Source organism: Protopterus annectens, chromosome 12.part0 (genome assembly GCF_019279795.1).
Source record: "Protopterus annectens isolate FY-2018-M chromosome 12.part0, PAN1.0, whole genome shotgun sequence".
Lineage (NCBI taxonomy): Eukaryota > Metazoa > Chordata > Ceratodontiformes > Protopteridae > Protopterus > Protopterus annectens.
The window spans coordinates 275,820,647-275,842,051 of record NC_056746.1 but is presented as its reverse complement, the minus strand read 5'-3'; the positions used below and the strand labels follow the sequence as shown (position 1 = coordinate 275,842,051).

Here is a 21,405-nt window from a genome sequence, read left to right as displayed (position 1 = left end):
AAGACACAAAAACTAACCATTTATCTGTTCCTCCTGAAGGACAACTGGACTGGCAGTCTTTTACTCAGTCCCTGATACAGGCCTTCATGGCCCTTAGGCCTGCAACCTTCTCAGCCCCCTCTGTTCCCATGCTCAGCTCAAGGCCTGCTTCTGCTACCTCACTCCTTCCCTCTATTCCCCAGGAAGAAGAAGCAGCTCTCTCCTCTTGCTCTGAGGAGTCTAACACCTACTCATCCCAAATAGACTCCCCCCTGGAATATTATTCTCCAGATGAGGATTCTATTGAAGGAGATTCCCCTCCAGAGGACATAACTTTTGGTGAAACTATCACTAAGATGAAAGAATATTTCAAGTGGGATACTTCCCAAATGACAGAAACTCAAAAAAGATACCTTGAGTTGTTACAGGTTGAATCACCCTCCCCATCAGCCATTCCTCCAGTGATCCCTGCATACCTTGACGCATTTGATTTTTGTTCTAAGAACCCTGACTCTCAGCCACCAGCTCCAAAGAGACCAGACCATTTCTATAAGGTGCCTGACCACAAATTCCTAGTAAACCCCCCCCTTGGCGGACTTGCTGTTATAACTGTGGCCCCAGCTAGACAATCTAGACTGCTCCCTTCTTTGTCTCTTTTACCTTCAGATAGACAGTAAAATTATGGATAGGCTGGGCAAGAAGACTTGTACCTATTCCACCCTGGCCTTCAGGGCAGTTAACTACCCAAACACACATGGTGAAATATGCCTTGGACTTGGTATCCCAAGCCTCTACACCTCTGAACTCCCTGTCTGACTCTCCTAACAAAACTGACGTAGCATCTAAGCTGCCCCTGGCATCCCAAGTGGTCATGCAACTCCATTCGATGCAATTAAGATGCAGCAGAGGCCTCTGCTAGATCAGCTGCAACTGCTTCAGTTCTCCGTAGATACTCCTGGCTTAGGCTACAACCACTGCCAGTAGATTTTAAGTTCAAAATCCTAGATGCTCCTCTTGATCATAACCTTCTGTTTGGTAAGCAGTCTACAGAACTATTTAAACACCTACAGGAGAAGAGCAAAGAGCTACAAGATACTCAACACCTGCAGGTATCTCCTATACCTAAGTACTATAGAAGTTATCCTGCCAAAACATCCTGTGTCAGAAGGGCCCCTTCATGACCACCCCTTCTTCTACCAGGCATAGGAAAGGAACTAGGAGGCAATCCTCTTCTATGACTACCTCTTCTCAGCCAGGCCTAAGACGGTCCTTTCAGGACAGAAATAATGGCAACAATGCATGACTGCCATGCCCATCTCCCCCTGTCTTTCCCATCTCTGTCACTGTATGCCCCTTTGGAAAGAAATCACCACAGACCGCTGGGTGCTGGCAGTAGTGGAAAAAGGATATTTCCTATCCTGGCAGGAAAGACCCACCCCACAGGCCATTCATTTTTCAACCAAGAATCAGCTTCACCTAATTCCCCACATTATCCAGGATCTACGGGCACAAGGCACCATAGAACCCATCCCATCAGGACATGAAGGAAAAGGTTTTTACTCCAGACTTTTCCTAGTCCCAAAAAAGGATAGACTATGGAGGCCAATCCTGGACTTATCCATTCTAATTCTTTTTCTAAAAGTCTCCTCTTTCAGAATGCTGTCCTTACAGAACCTGTTTCTACTATTGCCACCACGAGCATTCATGGCCACTTTGGACCTGAAGGAGGCTTACCTCCACATTCCCGTACAGCCAAACTACAAGAAATACTTATGTTTTGCTGGGCCTTGCTCTCATTTGCAATTTACTGCCTTGCCCTTTAGTTTGTCCACTGCACCAAGGGTATTCACCAAATGCCTAGCTCCCTGCCATAGCCTTCTGCAGGACCAAGGGCATACAGAACTATCCCTACCTAGATGATATTCTAATTATTGCAGAAAAAGAAGAGACCCTCAAAAATCATCTCCAGTTCTCTATGTCCCTGCTTCACTGTCCAGGTTTCACACTGAACCTCCCTAAGTTATCCCTATCCCTAGAACAAGACAAGGTTTTCCTGGGTTGCAGGATTCAGACAGACCTAATGAAAGCATTTTTGCACCAAGACAAAATAATCTCTCTGACGCACCATTTCCAGGACCTCCTCCAGATAGACCAGCTGTCAGCAAGGCAGTTTATGCCTTTTGGGTCTTATGGCAACCACCATCCCTATGCTTCCCCTAGCCAGGATGCACATGAGGAAACTGCAGTGGTATTTAAAGAATGTGTGGTCCCAGCACAACCATCTTCTAGACTTCCAAATACTTTTCCTACCTTGTCTACAAACAGAACCAGGGTGGTGGATACAACAGGTTCAAAGGAATCCAGGGCTACCCCTCCTACCCTCCACACCAGCTCAACATATGTACACAGATGCCTCAGATCTGGGCTGGGGGGCTACTGTGAAGGGACTCAAGGTACAAGCACTTTGGCAGGCATCCCTCCTGAAGAAACATATCAATGTCAGGGAAATGACGGCAGTTCATTTAGCCCTAAAGGCTTTTCTCCCAATCCTTCAGCCAGGCCCTCTGCTAATCTTCACAGACAGCACCACTGTCATGTGGTACATCAACAAACAGAGGGGGCACCAGGTCCTACTTTCTATGCAGGCTGACAATGCAAATTTGGGAATTAGCCTCACAAAACAACTTATCTCTGGGACCATCTTATCTCTACAGGCAACATACATTCCTTCCCAGGACAACCTTCAGGCAGATGCTCTAAGCAGATCATTCTTTCTACATCATGAGTGGATGTTACACAGGGAAGTTTTCCTTGACATAGTCCACTGATGGGGTACACCACATATAGATCTGTTTGCCTCCCCTCAGAACAGACAACTGAGAAAATTCTATACCAAACACCACTCTCCCCTCGCTTGTAGAGTGGATGCCTTCACCATCTCATGGAAGGGACGGTTTCTGTATGCCTTTGCCCCCTTCCCTCTCATTCAGAAAGTCCTTATGAAGATCAGGAGAGACATGCCAAAAATCTTTCTGGTGGCTCCCTACTGGCCAAGACAGCATTGGATGTTCTTCGTGTTTCACTGTTGCAGTCATTACACTTGGGTTATCCTGCTGGCAGGCTACCCTCAGTCGGCCTAAATTCCAAAGTCTAGGTCCGGTGTCGGTTGCTGTCACCTCTTCCCTGATGTCAGTGCACCAGGGGTATAAATGATGCAGCCAACATCATTTTCTTCAGTCTTTCTTGCTGCGTGGTGCCCAAAGCATAAGCAGTTCGCAAGTGCTGGTCGGCCGACTCCTGAGATTTTCGTGTTCGAGTTTCAGATCCGAAGTCTTCATTAAAAGCTAAGTACCCTGTTGGGGAAACTTTTTTCTTGCTCCAAACCGATGTCAGAAAAAGTTAATAATTGTATTTCTTGTGGGAAGCAAATACCTCATAAGGACTTTCATTCTTACTGTATTCCTTGCCTAGGCCCTGACCACAACATTGCTAATTGTCAGTTTTGTGCTAGATTTAACCAACGCACTATATTAAGCGTCGGTACGATTTTGCATTACACTATTTTGGCAGAAGATTTAATTATACGATGTCGTCGGATAGCCTTCCGACTACTGGAATTCACAAGAAACGCAAAGAAAAGGACAGACATCCGAGGTCCAAAACCGACGACGAGGCTTCTTCTGAACCATTTGCCGGTTTTCAGTGAGGAGCCTTCGCAGCCCTTGACGCCCACTACTTTAGACCCACACGCCGCTATCGACTCCCACGTGGAGTCAGCTAGGCCGCTGGAAGCTCAAGGTATTGGACCTTCGGAGACTATTCCCTCAGATGGGTCCAGAGCCACTGAACAGGCATTGGCTTCTGAGGGTGTTTTCAGACCTACTCAATTATACATTAAAACAACTTCAGCTTCAAAGGCAAAGGCTAAAGCACCTTTAAAGACAAAGAAACAAGTACAACAGCCTCATGGACAGGCCTCTATGCCCAAAAAACAGATGCTCAAAATGGCCGAAGACTTAATTACTTTGATCAGGGGTTCCCATCCCCCACCTGATAAAAGGCCTAGGCAAGAGACAGAATCTTCTGATCAGGTTTCCATTTCATCAGATTCCTCTTCTGATCAGGAATACTCTCTTCCTCCTTATGAGGATTCTGATGCTGAAGAATCTATCCCTTCAGCCTCTCCTCCTGAGGATTATTCTTTTGGGGAAACCTTGCATACCATGAGGGAGCATTTCCACTGGGAAAGCCAAGATTTTTCAGAATCTAAGAAAAGGCTCAGAGACTTCCTTTTACTACCACAACACAGGCCCCTATCTATTCCACCTGTGTTAAACATTGTAGATGATGTATTTTCTGAGTCCAGTCTGACACCTGACTCCTTATCTCCATTTCCTGTTAAGCCGGACAGGTACTACAGGGTTCCTGACTCTCATAAATTTCTTTTCAAAAACCCTGCTGCTGACCCAGAAACTATCTCTCAGGGTCACAAAGGAGTCAAGGCTTCCGCTGCAAAAAACTCTACCCCCTCAGACAAGGATTCTAGGGCATTGGACAGATGGGAAAAAAGATTTACATTTCTGCTACTTTGGCTATAAGAGCTTTAAATTGTCAGTTTCATATGCTCAAATATCAGGAATATATGTCGCTGCTTAAACAGAAAATGTTGATAAATTCTGAATGTGCAGAAAACAAAGAAACGCAGGATTTATTGCATGCAGCTGAACAAGTTGGAAAGCATACTTTGCAGTGTGGTTTTGATTCTTTGGAGGCCTCTTGCAGGGCCGCTTTTACGGGTTCTGTCATAAGGAGGCATGCTTGGTTAAAGTAACAAAATCTGCCTGATCATACGTCAAAGCAAAATTATTAGACGCTCCATTACAGCATGATACCTTGTTTGGTGTTAAAGAAAATGGAGGACAAAACTAAATCTATGCAAACGGTTAAGGATTTCTTACAGGTACAACCTCCTAGATTTAGCAGACACTGGCCTACAAAGAATTGGTCCTTTCCAGTGTCAGACAGACCACAAAGGGGCAGATACAGATGCCCAAGAGGCAGATCCCAGCCCCAAGGTTCATACAGGTCTAAACAACGGGGTGCTTCTACCTCCAAAAGTGGAGAAGACCAATCACAGCCATATAGGAAACAGTCCCAATGACTTCCCCCTGCCTGCACCAAGCACTTATCTTCTGGCAGCACCTTTAGGGGGAAATCTAGCACTTTTTTTCCTCAAAATTGGCACATAACCCAGGACAAATGGGTCCTAGACATAGTGTCACAAGGCTACAAGTTTCACTTCCATACCCTGCCAAGGGCAAACGGTTGGCCAGACCTGCCAAGACATCAATGGGCAGAGGTACAAAAGCAAGTCTCATCCCTCATGGACATGAGGGCGATTCAACAAGTGCCAGAGCAAGAGCAGGGACAAGGATTTTATTCAAGACTGTTCTTGGTACCAAGAAAGGACAAGACCTGGAGACCAGTACTGGACCTATCTATTCTAAACACATATCTGGATATACCAAAATTCAAAATGTTGACTCTACAGCAGCTTCTGCCCATGCTGGGCAAGAAGGCTTGGCTTGTGACTCTAGACCTAAAAGAGGCATACCTGCATGTCCCAATCAGACAAACATGCAGAAGATACCTCAGATTCAAAGCTGGCTCAATGCAGTACCAATTCTCTGCACTGCCTTTTGGCTTATCTACTCCGCCCAGGGTCTTCACAAAGTGCCTGGCACCAGTAATTGCTTTCCGCAGACAAAGAGGAATACAAATATATCCTTACTTGGACGACTGCCTCATTCAAGCAGAGAACAAGGACATTCTACTACAACATCTGGCGTTTGTAAAGCGATTTGTAACAGGCCTAGGGTACACAGTCAACGAAAATAAATCAAAATTAGTACCCTCTCAAGAGATAATATTCCTGGGTGCAAGCTTAAATACAACTGCCCAGATGGCTTATCTCACGCCAGACAAACAGACAACTAACTAACTACCTACGTCAACCTGTTGGCAACAAAGGCCCAGTTATCTGCAAGAAAAATTCTGCAGCCTTTGGGCTTCATGGCATCTGCATTCTACTAATTCCATATGCAAGACTGCATATGAGGAAACTTCAGTGGTACCTAAAAAGTGTTCGGACTCAACATTGCCACAGCCTGGAAACAATAATTGCCCTCATTCCCTGCCTGCAACAGGCGTTTCGATGGTGGGCGAAGGCTTATCACCAGAAAAAGGGACAGCCATTCTTTTTATCCCCGGCCAGCCAGACATTAACAACGGATGCATCAGATTATGCCTGGGGCGCCCACATGGCAGGAAACTGCATTCAAGGCACATGGTCAGCAAACCAAATGCATCTACATATCACTCAGAAAGAGATGCTAGCTGTTCAGAATGCCCTGACAGCCTTCAAGGACCTACTTCATCCAGGACAACTACTGATAAAGGCAGACAACACCATGGTCATGTGGTATATAAACAAGCAGGGAGGCAGTCATTCATGTGGTATATAAACAAGCAGGGAGGCACTCATTCTTGCCTCCTTTGCAGACTAGCCATGACTTTGTGGGACACAGCATTGACTTACCAAGTACATCTGCTGGCACAATTCCTGCCAGGAAAGATAAATACTCTGGCAGACAACCTAAGCAGAAACCTCATGGATCCCACGAGTGGAAATTGGATCCACAAGTCTTCACCATAATAACAAGGAAATGGGGATGCCTGGATATAGATCTGTTTGCCTCTCCTCATAACTACCAACTCAAAAGATTCTGCACAAGGACTTATCACAGGCAAGCATGGAAAGTGGACGCCCTATCTTTCAGCTGGAAAAGCTTAGCAGTATATGCCTCTCCTCCCCAAGGTACTCCTAAAGGTCAGACAAGAGAAGCCAAAGATGATACTGATTGCCCCAGACTGGCCCCACCAGTACTGATATCCAAGCCTAAGGAACTTGTCTCAATGCCCAGCTTGCCTTGCCTCAAGTTCCTCATCTACTGTCCCAACAAAACAATCAGATCCTGCACAGCCAACTAAAGACCTTAAATCTGGCAGCATGGTGGATAATGTAGTCATACAAAACGCACCTCTCTCTAAAGCTGTGATGGATGTTATTTTGGAGGCTAGAAGGCCTAGTACCAGAAAATCTTATGCTGGAAAATGGAAGAGATTCTGCGCTTGGAACCAGACACAAGGAATTGACACAGCTATACCAAACATTCCTCAGATTTTGCAATACTTAACTGAGATACTGGACAAAGGCCTATCCTTTTCATCAATTAAAATTCATGCCTCTGCCATTTCGGCTCATTACAATACAGAGTCACCAATCTTTTCTCATCCTTTAAGGTAGTAGCTTAGAGGAGTCAAAAACTTAAGGCCTCCAAGGAGATCACCAATACCTGCATGGGACCTCAATTATGTCTTGGAAAAACTCACCCTGCCTCCTTTTGAGCCAGCCGTTAAAGCTGATATAAAGTTTTTATCTTGGAAAACAGCTCTGCTCCTAGCAATAACCTCTGAAAAACGAGTCTCAGAGCTACAGGCACTTGTGGCTGTGGAACCTTTTATCATTTTTTTATCCAGACAGTGTCTCTCTCAGGACAAACCCAACATTTGTGCCTCAGGTAGTGTCCAGTGTGGCCCTTAACCAAACTATTCATCTGCCTACTTTTTATCCAAACCCACAGAATAAGGGGGAGAGAATTCTGCATTCTTTGGACATACACAGACAGCTATGCTTCTACTTGAACAGAACCAAAGCTTTCAGAAAGACAGAGCAACTCCTAGTGGCATATGCTGCAGGATCACAAGGAAAGGCTATCTCTATTTCAAAATGGATAGGCCACTGCATAAGTTTCTGTTATTCACAACATGGCAAGCCAGTGCCTAAGGGCATTAGGCCTCATTCAACCAGAGCAGCAGCCACTTCGGCAGCCTTCCTCAGGGGAGTACCAACCAAAGACATTTTAGAGGCTCCTACCTGGAGTTCAGTGCACACCTTTACAAAGCACCATCATTTACCACTTTAAGTCCAGGGCAGACTTTGCCACTGCAGTTCTGCAGGGCCTCATAGCCGCTCCTAATACTATTTAGCTCCAGCCTCCCAACCATAGCTTTGGGATTCAACCCAAGTGTAATGACTGCAACAGGGAAACACGAAGAACATAGTACAGTTGTGTACACTTACCATAAATGTAGATGTTCGAGTGTATTCACTGTTGCTGTCCAGGTTACCCACCCACCATCCCCCATATCTTTGCTGGAACTTATCTGCACTTCTCTAATCTATACAACCTATGTGGTGTATTTGCTTGTAGATGAAGGTATAATATATTTTGGTACATGCATGTTTTATTGGCATATTTGTAGCCTACCTTTGTGGGGTTACCTGACATCTGGGGCAAGAAAAACTGAAGAAAATGGTGTCTGCTGCATCTTTTATACCCCTGGCACACTGACGTCAGGAAAGAGGTGACAGCAACCGACGCCGGACCTAGACTTTGGAATTCAGGCCGACTGAAGGTAGCCTGCCAGCAGGATAACCCAAGTGTAATGACTGCAACAGTGAATACACTCGAACATCTACGTTTATGGTAAGTGTACACAACTGTACTTTCCCCCTTCTACAATCCCTTGCCAAGGGCAATCACCACAAGTTACCTCACAAGGTGGACCTACTCACACAACAGAAGGGAACTCTCATCCATCTACACCTAGAGATGCTGAGCCTAACTCTCTGGGTAATAAACTTCTAGTACCCTTCAGACACCACTACACAGAGGAAGTGCTTTCTGTCTTGCAGGAGGCCAGGAAACCTAATACAAGGAGATCCTACATTTCTAAATGGGAAAGATTCTCCAAATGTCTCCAAAGACATAAGGACCCCCTTCTAGCAGATGTCCCTTTAGCCTTATCTTATGTGTGTGAGCTGATTAAAGCAGATCTTTCATACTCTTCAGCGAAAATGCACTTCTCTGCCTGCCTACCCCTAGAGCCTCCTTTACGCTCCAGGTTGGATGTTAAATTGTTCTTAAAAGGGGTCTTAAACATCAAACTGCCCAAAAAGCCTACCCCACTACCCTGGAACCTAAATTATATCCTGGAGAAACTTATGGTGACTCCATTTGAACTAGACACTTCTGCATCCCTGCAGATGTGCACATGGAAAATAGTTTTGCTGGTAGCCCTCACTTCAGCAAGAAGGATCTCAGAGTTACAGGCACTCATGGCATGTCCTCTTTGCACTATCTTCCATAAAGACAGGGTGACACTGCGCACCAACCCCTCCTTCATGGCCAAAGTGGTCAGCGAGCTATCACTAAATCAGTCCATTCACTTACCAACCTACTCTCCCCAGAATGACACTGAGAGAATACTATACTCCCTGGATGTTCGCAGGCAATTAAGATTTTACCTGGACAAAACCAAGTCCATCAGAAAATCAAATCACCTTTTTGTCTTCAAACAGACTATTCCTCTTGGATCAGGAAAACTATGTTTCTACTACTCATACCACGGAAAAGACCTGAATCAGGGCTCATTCTACTAGAGCAGTAGCTTCCTCCAAAGCCTTCTTCAAAGGCCAAGACACAGCTATCATCCTTGAGGCAACCACCTGGTCCACTCTGCATACCTTCACCAAACATTACAAACTGGATCATGTCTCCAGAGCCAGAGCAAGTTTCGCAAGGGCAATCCTGCAGGGATTTCTGGAATCTGCAACCTCTACCTCCACACTTCCTCCTTCCTGAGCTATGGTACTTTCCCACAGTAAGAATACTGCAACATGAGAATGGAAGGACATAGGATAGTTGTGTAAAATTTTAACCATAGCCATAGATGTCCTTCTTTTCCATGTTGCAGTATTCCTTCAGAGCACCTACCCTGCACTAGGGTCATTTTTGGACAGTCTGTGGCATTCCACCATGACTGAAGGACATCTTTTGGCATCTCCTATGCTACTGTCCGACTGGGCAGTTAGTTCTGAGGTATGTGCATGCAGACGTCACATTTACTGTCCCTGGTTTATGACCCTACGTGTGACGTCCCACACACCAACAGCAACCAGGCTGAAAGCTTTGTGTAGGAGCCAACGTTTGGGTCTCCTGAGGTGGAGGATCCCACAGTAAGAATACTGCAACATGGAAGAGAAGGACATCTATGGTTATGGTAAGATTTTACGCAACTATACTTTTTCTTTCTTTTGGAAATGGCCAAGGGTAGTTACCACAAGTTTCCTCACAGACTGACTGTACTAACACAAGAGCAAGGGTGTTTGATACACTTCAACATAAATCATCTTCAGTGGACTGCCTGAATGATAGGGTCTTAATTCTTTTTAGGCACCTGTTTACTAAAGAGGTACAGCAGGTATTAATGGAGGCAAGAAGGCCTCCTATTAGAAATTTTTTTTAAGTTTTCTAGTGGATGTCAACAACAACATAGCCAGTACCCATTCAGAGCTAGTTGTTCACTGGTTTTACAGTATTTGTGTGTTGCTATCTCATGGTCTTTCTTATTCCTCTGTTAAGGTTAATTTAATGGTTATTTCAGCATATCTGACTGTGAATCCTTCTCTTTCATGGCAGTGTCATGTCAAAATGTTCTTGAAATGGGTTTTGGATAAGAGGCCTCCTAGTAAATCAGTGGTCCTCCTTGGGATCATAATTTTTTGTTAGAGAAGCAAACACTTTCTCCATTTGAACCAGCTAATCTGAGGAATGAGGTTCTTAACATGGAAAACATTTTGCTGATTGCTGCGACCCTTTTTCTTGACTGAACCTAAACATGAGGGAGAAAGGATACTCCATACCTTGCATATCCACAGACAATTTGGGTGCTATCTTAACAGAGCTAAATTTTTCAGATCTTCATATCAGTTGTTTATTTTGGGTTAAGGTAAGAAGAAGAGACAACCTGTGTCAAAACAGACCATTTCCAAATGGTTGTCTAAGGCTATTACCTTTTATTATATCCACCATAACAAGTCTATTCCAGGCAGGTTCAAGACCCACTCTACCAGAGCACTGGCTTCATATATTGATTTTTTGGAAATGGTTGGATTCTAGAAATATTTTAGACACTGCTACTTGTTCCTCTATATCAAGCTTTGCCAGGACCATTCTCCAGGGGTTCCTGGACTGTTCTACTTCTACCTTCTAATTTAAGTAGCTATGGTAATCTACCCATATCGCTAAGGCTACTGCAGCAGTGATCAATATGATAAACATATGACAGTTGTGTAAGATGAATTTACCATAACAGTAGATGTTTGAATGATCACTGCTGCAGTAGCTGCTTCCTCCCTGCACCTTATTACTTCGGTGTGATGTTCTTCTTTCACTGTTGCAGTCATTACATTTGGGTTATCTGCTTGCAGGTAGCCCTCAGTCGGCCTGATTAACAAAGTCTTGGGTCCTGCATCGGTTGCTGTCCCTTCTTCCATGACGTCAGGTTGTCGGGTATAAAACATGCAGCCAACGCCATTACATCAGTCTTTCTTGCCATGCGGTGCCCGAAGCAGAAGCAGTTCGCAAGTGCCGGTCAGTCGACTCTTAAAATTTTCGTTTTTGAGTTTCAGAACCGAAGTCTTCAGCTAAAGCTAAGTACCCCGTTGGAGAAACTTTTTCTTGCCCCCTACCAATGTCAGTAAAAGTTAATAATTGCATTACTTGTGGAAAGCAAATACCTCATAAAGATTTTCATTCGTACTGTATTCCTTGCCTAGGCCCTGACTACAACGTACCTTACTGTCGGTTTTGTGCTTTATTTACTCCAATGATTATTCCAATTATAGCCTATAGCTAACTCCAGTGATTATTCCAATTATAAGCCTATAGCTCCCTTATCTCCCTTAGCAAAAGTTATGGGAAATGCATTCACCATCAGCTAATTAACCACTTTAACCCTACATAATATACTAGCTAACTGTCAGCATGGCTTCAGGCCATTCCATAGTACCACCGCAGCTGTCCTATCTTTCACAGACTCCATCAATAAAAACCGATACAACATCCTCTCATCAGCCCTCTTTAATGACCTGTCAAAAGCTTTTGATATGGTCAACCACCACCTACTGTTAAAAACTCTTGAATCAATTTCTCTAGATTCCAAGGCTGTTCTGTGGGTCACATCCTACCTTACCAACAGGCAACAAGCAGTCTTCTGGGAGAATAATCTATCTACCCTCCTGCCAGTCTCCCTAGGAGTCCCACAGGGCTCCATTCTAGGTCCACTTTTATTCTCTTTATTCATCAACGACCTACATTTAGCAGTCCCTCAAAGTACCTGCATACAATATGCAGATGATTCCAAATTATATGCTCGGCCAACTCCACATCCAAACTGCAATCTCTAACCCAGACAGTATTTAACACAGTAGAGACTTGGTTCTTAAAACGCCTCCTTTTGAACACTAAAAAAAAACAAACTCCTACTTTTCACACCTAACAGTAAGTCCCCCCTATAAATCTCTCTATCAAATCGAATAATGGCACACTTATAACCCCCGACTCTACCACCAAACTGCTAGGAATCATAATTGACAGTAGCCTTACCTTTGATAACCACATAAATAACCGTATTAAAACCGTAAATAGAAAATTGGGCTCCCTATACAGAATAAAACCCTTCTTAACACCAACAGCCAGAACTACAATTGCCCACTCTCATCTAATCTCAACTCTACTCTATTCTTCCCCCATTTATACTAACCTAAAGAAAAACAATCTTGCTAAACTAGCCAACTCCTATAACAATATTGCCAGATTTGCCACTGGAAACCCATTTGGAACACGCCACTGTCTGAACCTACAGCAGCTAGACTGGATCGAATTAAAAAACATCTTAATACTTTCCCAGCTTACCATTGTCCATAGGATTTTCTACCAACCTAACAACACACCTATACTTTCTCACCTTATTACCCCCTATACAAACCTCAATTCCTTATGCTCTTCCACCAAACTACTGGCTACTATAAGCAAGTCCAATAACTTGGCAGGTGACTCCTTGTTTTCTAATACCGCTGGAAAATATTGAAACCTGTTACCAACAGATCTAACTTTACTACCCTCTTTACCACTCTTTAAACAAAATCTCAAGAAACATCTTAAAGCAAAATGGTTATGTCCTTGCTGCTACCCTGACTAATTCTCTGTTTTAGCTATTGCCCTATCTCTTTTACTCCCTTCTCCGCTAATTAATTACTTTTTCTCTCCTTAGAAAGTAATAACTGTCTTTATTTACAATTAGGAACTGAGATGAATGAAACTGTGTGCTACCTCATATATCTTTATGAATGTGTCTTATCCTTTTAGATATTAGTGTCATAAATAGTATCTCTTTAGCTAATGCTCTTTAATTTTTTTTAACATATTTTTCTTTTATATTAATGTAGAAAATCCTTATGTTATGTTAATCAAATAACAATGAATTATTTTTAACTAGCAAATACTCTGTTATTTTTAACATAATTTTTCTTTCATAATTGTAATGTGAATTTTTTTTTTATGTTACTTTTGGAGCTTTTCTCCCCGGGCCTCTGCTGAAAATGGAAATATATCCAGTTGGACTAGCCCGGTTAACAAATGTAAAATAAAATAAATAAAAATAAATAATCAGCGCACTATCCATAGTCGATATATTTTCACCTCTAAATATTTCGGTTCTTGGTTTAATTATCCAGAAATGTCAGTTAGCCATCCGACTACTGGGATTCCGAAAAAACGCAAAGATAAAGACAGAGACAGGCCGCAGAGGTCCAAAACTGCCGACGGTGCTTCTCCCACACCAGTCGCCAGTACTCAATGAGGTGCTTTCGTAGCCCCTGATACCCGCTACTTCTGATTCGCAGGCCTCTACCGAGACCCATTCGGAGTCCGGTATGCCGCGAGATGCTTCAACTGTGGAACCCGTGGATGTCTCTACCTTGGATGGGTCCGGAGCCGCTGTGCAGGCACCGGCTTCTGAGTGTGTATTCAGGCCTGCGGACTTGCATATTAAACTGACGCCGCCTCCTTTGCTTAGGCCTAAATCTCGATCCATGCCTAAAAAAACTACGCCCAGGCCACATGCTCAGGCCTCTATGCCTAAAAATCAAATAAGAATGGCTGAAGATCTAATAACTCTAATCAGGGATAGCCAACCACCCCCCCCCCCTTCTAAGAGGCCTAGGACTGAAGTTGATTATGAATCTTCTGATCAGGATTCTGTTTGATTCTTCTGATGATCTGGATTTGCCCTTCTCTACTTATGAAGATTCTGATGCAGAGGACTCCATTCCCTCTGCTTCCCCTCCTGAGGATTTTTCTTTTGGGAAAACCTTACATACTCTAAGGAAGCATTTCCACTGTGAAAGCCAGGATTTTTTTGATTCAGAAAAGAGGCTTAGGGTTTTCCTTCTCCTACCTCAGCATAGGCCTTTAGCTATTCCTCCTGTACTAGACATTTTTGATGATGCTTTTTCGGAATCTAGTTTGGCCCCTGATTCCCTGCCTCCTGCTCCCAGAAAACCTGACTGATACTACAGGGTCCCCGAGTCCCACATGTTCCTTTTTAAAAATCATATTATAGATCCAGAGACCGTTTCACAGGGGGCCCACGGGCATTAAGGCTTCTACTGCTAAAAATCCCACCCCTTCTGATAGAGACTCCAGGGTGCTGGATAGATGGGGTAAGAAGGTTTACACTTCTGCAACCTTGGCCATTAGGGCTTTAAACTGCCAGTTTCATATGTTAAAGTATCATCAGCATGTTATTGGACTGCTTAAACAGAAAATGATGATGATTCCTGACTGTGTTGAAAATAATTACAGTATTTAATGCATTCTGCTGAACAAGTTGGAAAACATACCAAAAACCGTAAAAAATACACTATATTACACTAGTAAAAGTAAAAACACAACAACCATCCAAGTATTCCGAAATGTTTTAATCCACACACTAAGCGCTTTCACCATCAACACATGGCATCTTCAGAGTGAATGGAATCAAATTGTTCCCTTACTTTTATACATAATGTTAAAACAATGCTCTAATTGGCCAACGCCATAATTACCTTGTTCTTAATTGGCGTTGGCCAATTAGAGCATTGTTTTAACAACAAGATGAAGTTAATTCTAGGGCTTTAGTATTAACTTAAAATAGTCAAAAGAAATAGAGGAAGTTGTTCGTACAGCATGGAATTTTTGTTTCAGTGGTGAACTTACAAATCTATTGGGGGCTTGCCCTAGAATAGTTTATTCAAGGGGAAGGAATATAAAAGAACTTTTGGAACAGCATAACACCATAAATAGTGTCTCCAAGATGAGTAGATGAGTAGATGTTGTGCTTGCAGGATGTGCAGGTATACATGGGTATAATAGAACTATTTCCTGTCCAGGAAGAGTAAACTGTAACACAACAAAGGTGGTCTATTTGGCAAAGTGTACCAACTGTAGTGCCTACTATGTAGGGAAGACCATTAGGAGACTAAAAGACAGGATAGCTGAACATCTTAGGGATATTAAGGGTCATGATGTACACAATGCCCTATATGTACACAGCATGAAGTGTATTAATTTTAGGAGATTTGTATTTTTTGTTATAGATGGGGTGTTGTTCAGTGAAAGAGGGGGAGATGAAAAACTGAAGGTGGAACTTTTGGAATACAAATGGCAGATTTTGTTAAAAGCCTTTATATCACCTCGTTTAAATGAACACATCTCCCTAAAACCTATATTAAAACAAAGGGCAAATGTTATATAGAAGGAGAAAAAACTGTTTACTGTTGGCATACAACTTTTTGTAAAAAGCAATGTTTTGAAAAATGCAATTTTTTAAAGTGTTGCATTAAAAATGTTGTTATATGTTATGTATATGTGTGTATATATATATATATTTTTTTTTTTTTTTTCACTAGGAAAAATGTTCTAGAAATGTATATGTTTAACAAGACAGTTTTTATACGTGCATAAGCTGTATTGAATAGCCTGATATATGCTTTTTTAAGAACAAGGTAATTATGGCGTTGGCCAGTTAGAGCATTGTTTTAACATTATGTATAAAAGTAAGGGAACAATTTGATTCCATTCACTCTGAAGATGCCATGTGTTGATGGTGAAAGTGCTTAGTGTGTGGATTAAAATGTTTCGGAATACTTGGATGGGTGTTGTGTTTTTACTTTTAATAAGTTGGAAAACATACTTTGCAGTGTGGTTTTGATTCATTAGAGGCCTCTTGCAGGGCTGCTCTTACTAGGTCTGTGCTCAGAAGGCATGCTTGGCTTAAGGAGCAATCTTTGTCTGATCATGTTAAAGCTAAATTGTTGGATGCTCCTTTAAATCAGGTCTGCCTGTTTGGCAACAAGGCTGAGGAAGTTCTTAAAAAGATGGAAGATAAAGCTAAATCTATGCAAACTGTTAAAGATTTTTTTACAAGTTCAGCCTCCTAGACGTAGTAGGCACTGGTCTTTTCCAGCCCCTTTCCAGGTCTTCTCAAGCCAAACCCAGACACAGCAAAAACCCCAGGTTTCAGTCCCAGGGGGACACACAGAACTAAGCAGTGGGGGCCTCCACTTCCAAATCTGGGAATAATAAGACTCCCCTCTATGATCTGTCTCAATGACTTCCTTTTAAAATTTCCAAGCACTTATCAACCGACTGCCCCTTTGGGGGGAAAGTTTACTCTTCATGCAAAGAATTGGGAACTCGTTACCCAGGACAAATGGGTTTTAAATGTAGTGTCCCAGGGATACAGATTTCACTTCCACATGTTGCCAACACCAAGCGGGTGGCCGGACCTTCCCCCAAATCAGTGAGCAGAGGCCCAAAAACAAGTACTTTCTCTCTTAAGCATGGTACCAGAAGAGGAAAAGGGACAAGGTTTCTACTCTAGACTTTTCGTAGTACCCAGAAAAGACAATTCATGGCTTCCAATCCTGGACCTGTCTACTCTAAACACCTTTTTGGAGATTCCAAAATTCAAGATGCTGACTGTTCACCAATTACTTCCTATGCTAGGCAAAGATGCCTGGTTGGCAACAATAGATTTAAAAGAAGCATACCTGCACATCCCAATCAGGGAATCTTGCAGAAGATACCTATGCTTCAAAGCAGGCTACACGCACTATAAGTTCTCTGCTCTGCCCTTTGGCTTATCTACTACACCCAGGGTATTCACAAAGTGCCTAGCTCCAGTTATTGCATTTTGCAGGGAAAGAAATATTCAAATATACCCATTCCTGGACGATTGTTTAATTCAGGCAGAAAGCCAGGACATACTTTTGAATCATCTGGCGTTTGTACAAAGGGTTCTAACTTGTCTGGGGTACACCATAAACGAAAAGAAATCACACCTGGTACCCTGTCAACAAATTGTATTTCTTGGAGCAAGCTTGAATACAACTTCCCAGTTGGCTTACTTCATGCCAGAGAAACAAATTCATTTGACATCCTACTTCAAACAAGTGGTCACATAAACCCTGCTATCTGCAAGACAAATACTGCAAGCCTTGGGGTTCATGGCTCCTGCATTCTTCTAATTCCATGTGCAAGACTGCATGTGAGGAAACCACAGAGGTTATCTAAAAAGCCTATGGTGTCAACATTCTCAAGACCTAGAAACAATGATTCCTATCATACCTTGCCTACGCCTAGAGTTCCTTTGGTAGGCAGACGCCTGCAACCAAAACAAGGGACTACCTTTCACACCACCCCCTGCCTCCCAAACCCTAACAGACGCATCAGACGATGCATGAGGGGGGCTCACCTGGCAGGGAAGTGTATTCAGGACAAATGGAACCCAAGTCAAATGCACCTGCATATCAATCAAAAAGAAATGTTAGCTGTACAGAATGCTCTGACAGCCTTCAAGGACTACATTCTTCCAGGACAACTAATGGTAAAGATGGACAAACACCACTGTTATGTGGTTCATAAACAAGCAGGGGGGTACACATTCTTACCCCCTCTGCAGACTAGCCATGGCATTGTGGAACACAGCCTTGAGCTACCAAGTGCACCTACAAGCTCAATTCCTGCCAGGAAAGTTAAATACACTGGCAGATGGACTAAGCAGAAAACTCATGGACCCACACTAGTGGAAACTGGAACCAAGGATTTTCAACATGTTGACAAGCAAATGGGGGAGCCCAGGTATAGACCTGTTTGCCTCTCCCCAGAACTGCCAATTGGACAAGTTTTGCACAAGGACTCCCCACAAACAAGCTTGGAAAGTGGATGCTCTGTCCTTCAGCTGGAAAAATCTATCAGTCTATGCCTTCCCCCCTCTGCCTCTGCTCTCCAAAGTACTACTAAAAATCAAACAGGACAAACCAAGGATGATTTTGATTGCTCCAGACTGGCTGCGCCAACACTGGTACACCCTCATGTGCAGTGTGACACTGTTATCTCCATGGCACCTGCCTCAGACTCCTTCCCTGCTGTCTCAGCAGGAGAACCAGATTCTGTACCCTCACCTTCTAACACTGAACCTTGAAGCCTGGCTAATTAATCTCTTCTGTACCATCCTTCAGCAAACCTGTGATGGATATAATTTTAGAGGCAAGGAGGCCTAGTACTAGAAAATCTTATGCTGAAAATGGAAAAGATTCTGTGCCTGGAACTAATCTCAAGGGATAAGCACAGCAGAGCGCCCAATTTACCTCAGATTTTACAATACTTAACTAAGATGCTTCACAAGGGCCTGTCTTTTTCCTCCATTAAAATCCACGCCTCAGCCATTACAGCTCATTATAACACAGAACCTCCCCTCTTCTCTCACCCACTGCTCAAGCAGTTCCTCAGAGGGGCCAGAAATTTGAGACCACCCAGGAGAGCTCCAACCCCAGCATGGGACCTTAACTTTGTCTTGGAGAAACTCACTCTACCTCCTTTCGAGCCAGTTGCTACTGCAGACTTAAAATTTCTTTCTTGGAACACAGCTTTCCTTTTAGCAATCACTTCAGCCGGAAGGGTATCTGAATTACAGGCCCTTATGGCAGTGGAGCCTTTCATCATCTTTCATGCGGGCAGGGTGTCCCTCAGAACCAATCCATCCTTCATGCCCAAGGTGGTATCCAGTGTGGCTCTTAATCAGTCTGTTCATTTGCCAACCTTCTTTCCCAATCCACAGAATAAAGGGAAACAGATACTGCATGTCTTAGATGTGCACAGACAACTTATATTCTACTTGGACAGGACTAAACCTCAAAGGAAATCTGAACAACTGTTGGTGGCATTTGCTGTAGGGGCAGAGGGGAAGGCTATTTCAAAGCAAACCATTTCTAAATGGATAAAGCCATTGCATTCATTTCTGCTATAAGCACCATGGAAAACCTATCCCCCAGGGGATCAGACATCACTTCACAGGGCTGCATCTACCTCTACAGCCTTTCTCAGAGGCGTCCATACAAGGGACATCCTAGAAGCTGCTGCCTGGAGTTCTATACATACTTTCACCAAGCATTATCATTTGCCAATTTTCTCTAAATCCAGAGCTGGCTTTGCCACTGCAGTCTTGCAGAGCCTTATAGTTGGCCCTAATGCTATCTAAATTCCTCCTCCCAACCATAGCTTTGGGAATCTACACAAATGTAATGACTGCAACAGTGAAACACGAAGAACATAGTACAGTTGTGTGCACTTACCATAAATGTAGATGTTCGAGTGTATTCACTGTTGCAGTCCTGGTTACCCTCCCTCCAGCCCCCTAACTTCTTTTGACTATACCTCTACTTTCCTTTACTATGCTTAAAAGCCTTTTTGGTGTATTTGCTTTTTTGTTGGAGGTATATCTTTGTACTTTTATATTTAATTGCTTCTCATTGAGGGGGGGCACCTGACATCTGGGGTAAGAAAAACTGATGTAATGGCATCGACTGCATGTTTATACCCCCGATTACCTGACGTCATGGAAGAAGGGACAGCAACCGACGTAGGACCCAAGACTTTGTTAATCAAGCTGACTGAGGGCTACCTGCAAGCAGATAACCCAAATGTAATGACTGCAGCATCTCAACATCTACATTTATGGTAAGTGTACACAACTGTACTTTTTTATGCCAGGTGTGGACATTTTTTTTTAACATAATCCTTTCAGGTCTCAGCCTCCCAATCTCTGCTTACAAGAAAGCTGTGAAGGGTTTCATGCCTAAAGTTGTCTTTAGTTCAGCTCAGCTCGAGCTGCATGACAGTTTGGATGAGTTAAAGGTGCCCTGAAGCTTTTCAAGCTGGCTAGCTGTTATATCCTTGGCAGGATATAACCCATATTGCTAAGGCTACTGCATCAGTGATCATTCAAACATGTACTGTGAAAGTAAGTTCATCGTACACAACCGTACTGTTCTTCAGTTAAGTTAATTTAAGACTCTCTTAGACACTAACTCATTCTTTGATATTTCAAAAAAAGCTTTCATTTTAAATATTTCCTCTTTGAATTTCAATGTAATTCAAGTTCTGGCTGAAAGAAAACTTTTGTTTTGATGTATTCTGTGTTCATTGGTTCATAGGTACTTACTAGGCTATCTATGTGTGAGGATCTTAAGCTTAGCCATACATTCCTAATGATTATGTCCCTAGATCTGGACACAATACATTTAGATATGAGGTGATCAAAGGACAGTTCATTGCTGATGCATATTCCTAGATCCCTAACCAATGATTAGTGTTCTGAGTTGTGTTGTCAGTGTAATACTTGATTACAAGGGGAAACATGCTTGCTGAAGGATACAGTTATACACTTTGCATTTAGTTATAGTCTAGTTTTTTTTCCACCAGGTCTTTGTTTGGGACAGGCTCCCTTGGAGGATCTTGGTGACCTCTAAGGAATTTGATGGCACCAATTCTGCAAGCTTGGCTAGCCACAAAGTCTTTATATTAGCTTTGACCTCTGAGAAGTAAATGCTAAAGAGAAGTGGCCTAAGTACTGAACCCTGGGGTACACCATTAGTGACAGGTCTATTGGAGGAGGTAGATATGCCCTCCCTAATTTACTGGATTCTATTTGTGAGCCATTTTGCTACCCAGTGAGTTACATATGGATTGAGAACTTAGCTGGTAGAGTTTACTAAGATGTCTGTGTGTGTGATGGTTGTTGAATGCCTTTGCAAGGTCCAGATAACACAATGTCTAACAATATCTGCTGTATACAAGGCACTCACGAGTGGTTCAGATTTAGAATTCCTGTAAAATGATTGGATCATACATTTCCAGCATGCTGCGGTACCGCAAGTTTTGGCATGTCTGTAACCGCTAAATAGAGCTGTAATATTCAGATATCATGAACCTCAGATGGAATGTTTATTACATTAGACTGCAAATTTCCAGAGTATATTCAGCCCTTAGTTGAGATCTGTCTATATGTTGTTTATCAAAATAATTTCTCAGGGACCTAGTAAGTATGATTTCATAATTTAATCATCACCTTTATTAT

General features: G+C 42.9%; 1 protein-coding gene across 1 annotated transcript in view; it reads left to right on the top strand.

Moving 5' to 3' along the window:
- ADCY9 (adenylate cyclase 9) overlaps positions 1-21,405 on the top strand; it is a gene marked incomplete in the record, with an annotated part of 859,264 nt that overhangs the window by 153,119 nt on the left and 684,740 nt on the right.